The 6251-nt window shown below is 35.8% G+C and overlaps 1 pseudogene; it reads left to right on the top strand.

Annotated features, from left to right (window-relative positions):
* Window positions 1-1472: 1472 nt before the first annotated feature.
* LOC141502092 (mitotic spindle assembly checkpoint protein MAD2A pseudogene) lies at window positions 1473-2110 on the top strand (annotated as a pseudogene).
* The last annotated feature ends 4141 nt before the right edge of the window (window positions 2111-6251 follow it).

The raw sequence follows: 6251 nt of genomic DNA, 5'->3' as shown, positions 1-6251 counted from the left end.
AGTTCCAGATTTCAGGGACTTTCTCCCCTTGAGAGAAGTGTGCCATTTATTAAAATATCTTAATAAAAAAAACATTTTAATCATTCTGGACTAAGTATTCATGAGTCATTTATAACACAGGTAAGCCTACTGCTTTAATTGATGCATTAGAAGGTTAGAGACCATAAGATTAAAAGAAAGATAAAGTTCTTTAAATTAAACCATAGATTAAGCAAGAGTGAAAGTTCTTTAAAGGCCATGATCTTGGGCATAGCAATTTAACAAGGCAGGCCAGTGACTGATTATCTCCAGCATTAGAAGTCAGAAGTAAGGGCAGTAAGAGAGAGCTAGAAATTCTAGAGTTTGTTCTTGGGATATTGTTTTGAATAAATTTGCTATAGGAGGAGTGGCTATAGGATAAGCCTCTACTTGTTTTAATGTGAAATACTATCTATCCTGCATAATCTAGCATCTAACATGCCCAGGATCAAATGAAAAATATTACAAAATTTGCTTTTAACTACAATATTCCTTTATGCTGATAATTCCCTGAATTACAAGGACTGACTAGGTTTGAGGGGTAATGCCATTTTCATTGTCACTGAAGATGTTAAGATATTGGCTAATTTACAGTTGTTGGAAATTATAGACAGAATTCATGAAGATGAATTCAACTAGATGATCTCAGAAATCCCTTCTAATTCTATTATTGTGATTGTGTTTCACAGGTTCTTTGTAAACCTTAAAGAGTAAAATTTCATGAGTCAATTTCATTCCTTAATCATTCTTTTTATTTTTTTTAAGGTTTTTGCAAGGCAATGGGGTTAAGTGGCTTACCCAAGGCCACACAGCTAGGAAATTATTAAGTGTCTGAGGCCGGATTTGAACTAAAGTACTCGACTCCAGGACTGGTGCTCTATCCACTGTGCCACCTAGCCACCCCTGATCATTCTTTTTAAAGACTGAAAGAACTTCCTAAGATCAATATCATAATCTTTCTTAATAACAGAAGAAGGTCCTCCCCTTGAATAAGTAAGGGTAATAAGGCATTTCAGAGGATCTAAAAAAATTGGAATTACATTTAATTCATTTATCTTTTGTGCTACTCATTTAAATACATGGAAAACAGAAGAATTTAAACCTGGAAAATATCATTTCTTAATATTTTTGGTTGAATTTAAAAAAAGATTTTTTAATATGCTTCAACAGCCTATAGTTTTTCTTTCTTATTTTCTTCTCATTTCTTTCTTTTTTTTCTCCAGACCAGATTAAAGTATGATTTAAAGTATTCACTTCTACTTTATCTATAGTCTTAATTTGTGATATCTATTGATCAATTAGCGAATATAGATATGTATTATTATCACCTGTTATAAATGGCTCATGAATACTTATTCCAGAGTGATTAAAATGCCTTTATCAGAAAGCCGTGGCGGGGTTGTGGGAAGGGAAGCTGGGCCTCCCGCGGCTCCGTGGCGACCGTGACCTCGGCCATGGAGCATCAGCTCACCCGGGACCAGGGCATCACCCTGCGCGGCAGCGCTGAAATCATTGCCGAATTCTTCTCATTTGGCATCAACAGTATCTTATATCAGCGAGGGATATACCCATCTGAAACCTTTACTCGGGTACAGAAATACGGACTGACTTTGCTTGTAACAACAGATCCTGATCTCTTAAAATATTTGAATAATGTAGTGGACCAGCTGAAAGACTGGTTGTACAGTTGCTCTGTTTAGAAATTGGTGGTGGTGATTTCGAATATTGAAAGTAATGAAGTCCTTGAACGGTGGCAGTTTGATATTGAATGTGACAAGACCGCAAAGGAAGACAGTGCACCAAGAGAAAAATCAGTGAAATCTATCCAAGATGAAATTCGTTCAGTGATCCAACAAATTACAGCCACTGTGACATTTCTGCCATTGTTAGAAACAGCTTGTGCATTTGATCTACTCATTTACACAAAGAACTTGTAGTCCCTGAAAAATGGGAAGAATCTGGGCCACAGTTTATTGCCAATTCTGAAGAGGTTTGCCTTCGATCCTTTACTACTATCATCCACAAAATAAATAGCATGGTGGCCTACAAAATTCCTGTCAGCGAATGAAGGGCAAGGGGAGGAAAATAATGTATATGTGATTATCAAATCAAATTTCCCTTAAGAGAATTTATTAAATAGAGTTGAGACATTCGTTTCATTGATTAAACTTTAAGTGGGCAAACGAATACTCCATTGTGCTGGACATAATTATACCACTTTCTGTGCATACTTGATAGGACTGACATCATGGATTAGAGAGGATTCATTTTCTCCTAATTTTATTGTGTTTTTGGCTAAAGTAGATAAGCACAGAAACACAGTACAACATTGCTCAGTAGATGGAAGAAGATACTCAGGGCTGAGTGCTAACTCAGCATAGCTCGTGTTCAGCCTGTGTTTTATTCATAGCTTAAGTAAAACTTTTAGTAAGGAGGTAATGAATGTATCAAATGAGGGAGAAATATTAGGATTCTTTGTTTTTAAATTTTTATTTGTTCCTGGGAGTAGCTAAAAAGATTTTGATAATATGAATGAATCCAACAGATATGACGACTAATTCATTTTGTCCCAGAATATCACTTCTTTGAGTCTGAAATATTTTTATTATCAGGATCTGTAAAAGCTGTGCTGACAGTATTTTAGATTTTTCTGTTCTTATTTGAGAGAACAAAATTCTGGTTTTTAAAAAATGTCTTTTTATATGTTGTGCTATAATCAAGCCTTAAATAACTGTATAATTTTGAAATAAAGTTAATTTTGTGGCTTTACAAAAATAAAAAAATAAAAAAATAAAATGCCTTTATTAAAACATCATAATAAAAGGGCCATCTCTCTCAAAGGCAGAGGGGACCCTGAATCCTGGAAATGCTAGGTTTTATATGCATTTTGAAAGGCTTGTGCCTCCCCCTTCATGTCAATCATTGGCAGAGTCACAATCTAATTGATATAATTACCTCCATACATCTCTCCCCACCCCCCATTCATCATACTAATGAGCAAGAATAGCTACCTCCTTGAGCAGGTGCAAAGGACACAGGCTCTCATTAACCCCTGCAAAGTTATTTCTTTAATCACTTTTCCCTTTGTCTAACTCTCTCCTTCCTGTAAACAGGTTGGCATCTCTTGAGTTTCCACAAAGACCAAACATCCTAGCTTTTGTAATATATTATCTTCACAGACATCTGTGAGATTCTGGCAATACCCTTTCTCACCCTTATAAAAGCAAAACACTTGATTCTTTCCCACATCACCCAAAAATAAATATAAATTTTGTTTGTTTTTTCTTTCTAATAACAAATACAAATCTTTCCACTGTGTCAACATACTGTAGGAGAAAAATTCATATGCATTGTGAAAGTCTTAGCATAACTGATATGGCACTAAAATCCCAAGTTGGGTGGGGACACTCCTAACCAGTATTTCTAACCTCTAATAGAATATTTTATAAGGAACCCTCCTCTTCTTCCTCTAAAGTACCTGACATATGGCACATCACTGGGTTGAGGGCCACTCCCTGGACATGCCAGAAGTATTTTCAGATCTGGCCTTCTGAAAGGGGAATTGCATAATAATTTCTCTCCAAATCTCCATTTTGAGGTTCAGTTTTCTAGCTGGGTCTCCATGCATGCCTCCATTAATCTAAATAAATCTAAACATTCCTTTTTGAGTCTAAAGTCTTATAATCTAATGTTTGTCCCTTATTATGTTAACACCATATTAAATTTAATTCTTTATTAAGGTCAAACTTATAGAAGGAGGTCATCAGTAATGGTGCCATTACTTGGATAGACTGGAAAATTGGAGGGAAGATAATAATGCTGCAAAGATCCTGCACTCTCAGGTTTTTTACTTTGTTTTTCAAGTCAGTGGCGTTAAATGACTTATCTGACATCACACAGCTAAGGAATTATTAAATATCTGAGGCTAGATTTGAACTTAGGTCTTCCTGACTCCAGGGCCAGTGCTCTATCCACTGTGCCACCTAGCTGCCCCCAATGCTGCAACCTTTTGAGACATTTTTGTATTGGGGAGGGCATTCTACATTTTCTACATTTCCTAAACCAAGTTGGACTCAAAGTTCACACTTATTGTGGCAGGAAAGGCTTAGTAAGTAGTATGTAGAAAGCTATCCATGATATATGAAAAGACAGTTTTCAAATGAAGAAATTAAAGCCATATATGATCAAATGAAAAAAGGCTCCAAATCATTATTGATTAGAGAGATGCTAATTAAAACAACTCTGAGGTATTACTTCATACTTATCAGACTGGCTAAAATGACAAAAATGGGAAATGATCTATGCTGGAGAGGTTATGTGAGGATTGGGACATTAACATAATACTTGTAAAGTTTTGAAATGATTCAATCATTCTGGAGAACAATATGGAATTATTCCCAAAGAGCAATAAAACTTCATACACTTTGATCCAGCAATTTCAGTTCTAGGTTAATAGCCAGAAGAAATCATAAAAAATTAGAAAAGTCATACATGTTCCAAAATATTCATAGCAGCTCTTTTTGTAGTGGCAAAGAATTGGAAGTTGAGAGGACGCTCATCAATTGAGGAATGGTTAAATAAGTTATGGTACATGAATACTATGGAATACTACTGTTCTATAAGAAACCACAAATGGTCAGATTCTAGAGAAGCATGGAGGAATCGGACCATATTAGACTGGCTATGGGCAATGCTATCCCCATCCAGAGGAAGGAAAAAAAAACCCCAAAAAACAAAACAAAAAATCCTTCGGAATCTGAGGAACACTACATTCGCATTTTTTAAAAAATATTTCTTATGTATTTCTTTCCCTTAATCTTGATTCCTCCTAACAAATATGGCTAACTTGTAAAAATGCTTAATACAAATGTGTAAATATAATAGTTACCTGACTGAGGTGGGGAAGGGAGGGTAGCAGGTAATTTTATAACTTAGAAATATGTAAGCATATGGATGGATGTTAAAAAACTTTCATAATATATTTGGAAAAGTAAAACATCAATTTTTAAAAAAAGGAAGGAAAGGGAAGGGAGAAAAGGAAGGATGTTTGTACACACATATATATATATATATATATATATATATATATAGAGAGAGAGAGAGAGAGAGAGAGAGAGAGGACATATTTTTGTTGCAAAATATTTTGTTAACTTCATTCATGATTGGGGATAACACACTAAAATTATTTCATGTCTCCTAAAATTATTTCATATCCCCTGGGATATTTCTTTAAGGATGTGGGAAGTGCGCCCTCCAGATCTGTGACAACACACAATAAAATCCATACTTCCCACCCACAAAAAAAAAACATTCATGATTGGGGATAACACACTAAAATTATTTATAGACATCAAGAAATCTCAGTCAAACTTTGATTATTTAAAAAAAAAAACAAAGCCATCCATGCTCAATGAGTATTGTCTTAGTTTTTCCTTGGGGATAACCCCTGTGGCATATGCATTGGAAAATGCCTGGAGCCAGGTGCCAAATCATTCCTTAAGTATTACCCAGTCTTGAGCACCAGAACTTCCTCCTTTTCCCACTTGCTACTCCCCCTGCTAGATCTGACTGTCTATATGTTTCTATCTATCTAGACATCTTTACTTCTTAATAGCCCTAATTTTGTCCTTCATTTCTAAAGAAGACCACAACATCCAGGAGGTGATACCATGACTAGCACATGAATTGGGCCTCACTTTCTCCTCCAGAGTCATCTGGGTCCAGTGACCAGATAGGAATCAGGACGACTAGAGATGGCCTGGGATGTGGGGCAATCATGGTTAAGTGATTTGGATTCGAATTCTCATCCCCCTGAATCCAAGACCAGTGTTCTATCCATCGTGCCACCTTGGCTGCCCATTTTAATGCCCTAGCTCTATGCTGGATCCACATGCATCTAAGTTCAGTCACATCTGTGACTATTTCCTTTTTATTTCCTCTTTCCTTTTCCCTTCCCTTTCCTTAGCCTCAACTCTTGTTAATCAGTTTGTACTTTAAGTAGGTCGCTATCTTGTTGCTGTGAGAGAGCTTAATCTGTGAACTATTTAGTCACCTCAGAACTTTATGTAGTAACTCATCAACTTAATATAGTTGCAGTATCCTATGAATTAAAATTTAGCCTTTCTTAACTTGGTCAGGTTATGTATCTGTGAGTTTTTCATTTAGAACTAACTTAGATCAATCTTTAAGCCCCCTTTTCCCTTAGGGCAGCATTTTTCCCATCATCACAATCA

This window comes from Macrotis lagotis, chromosome X (assembly GCF_037893015.1).
Source record: "Macrotis lagotis isolate mMagLag1 chromosome X, bilby.v1.9.chrom.fasta, whole genome shotgun sequence".
Taxonomy (NCBI): Eukaryota; Metazoa; Chordata; class Mammalia; order Peramelemorphia; family Peramelidae; genus Macrotis; species Macrotis lagotis.
The sequence above is the reverse complement of the archived record's forward strand: the minus strand, read 5'-3'. Positions and strand labels throughout refer to the sequence as shown.